The sequence below is a fragment of the Xenopus tropicalis genome, chromosome 7, assembly GCF_000004195.4.
Source record: "Xenopus tropicalis strain Nigerian chromosome 7, UCB_Xtro_10.0, whole genome shotgun sequence".
In the NCBI taxonomy this organism is placed as follows: domain Eukaryota; kingdom Metazoa; phylum Chordata; class Amphibia; order Anura; family Pipidae; genus Xenopus; species Xenopus tropicalis.
Window position 1 is genome coordinate 2,872,133 of NC_030683.2, and position 651 is coordinate 2,872,783.

Sequence of the window (651 nt, forward strand, 5' to 3'; positions counted from 1 at the left end):
GGGCTCCCTTCCCCTCCTGTATCGGTTACTGATTGCTTTATATGTTACTCCTTGTAGAGTGTAAGCTCTTTGGGGCAGGGCTCTCTTCCCCTCTTGTATCAGTTACTGATTGCTTTATATGTTACTCCTTGTAGATTGTAAGCTCTTTTGGGCAGGGCTCTCTTCACCTCTTGTATCGGTTATTTATTGCTTTATATGTTACTCCTTGTAGATTGTAAGCTCTTTGGGGCAGGGCTCTCTTCACCTCTTGTATCGGTTATTGATTGCTTTATATGTTACTCCTTGTAGAGTGTAAGCTCTTTTGGGCAGGGCTCTCTTCCCCTCTTGTATCGGTTACTGATTGCTTTATATGTTACTCCTTGTAGATTGTAAGCTCTTTGGGGCAGGGCTCTCTTCCCCTCTTGTATCGGTTATTTATTGCTTTATATGTTACTCCTTGTAGATTGTAAGCTCTTTTGGGCAGGGCTCTCTTCACCTCTTGTATCGGTTATTTATTGCTTTATATGTTACTCCTTGTAGATTGTAAGCTCTTTGGGGCAGGGCTCTCTTCACCTCTTGTATCGGTTATTGATTGCTTTATATGTTACTCCTTGTAGAGTGTAAGCTCTTTTGGGCAGGGCTCTCTTCCCCTCTTGTATCGGTTACTGATTG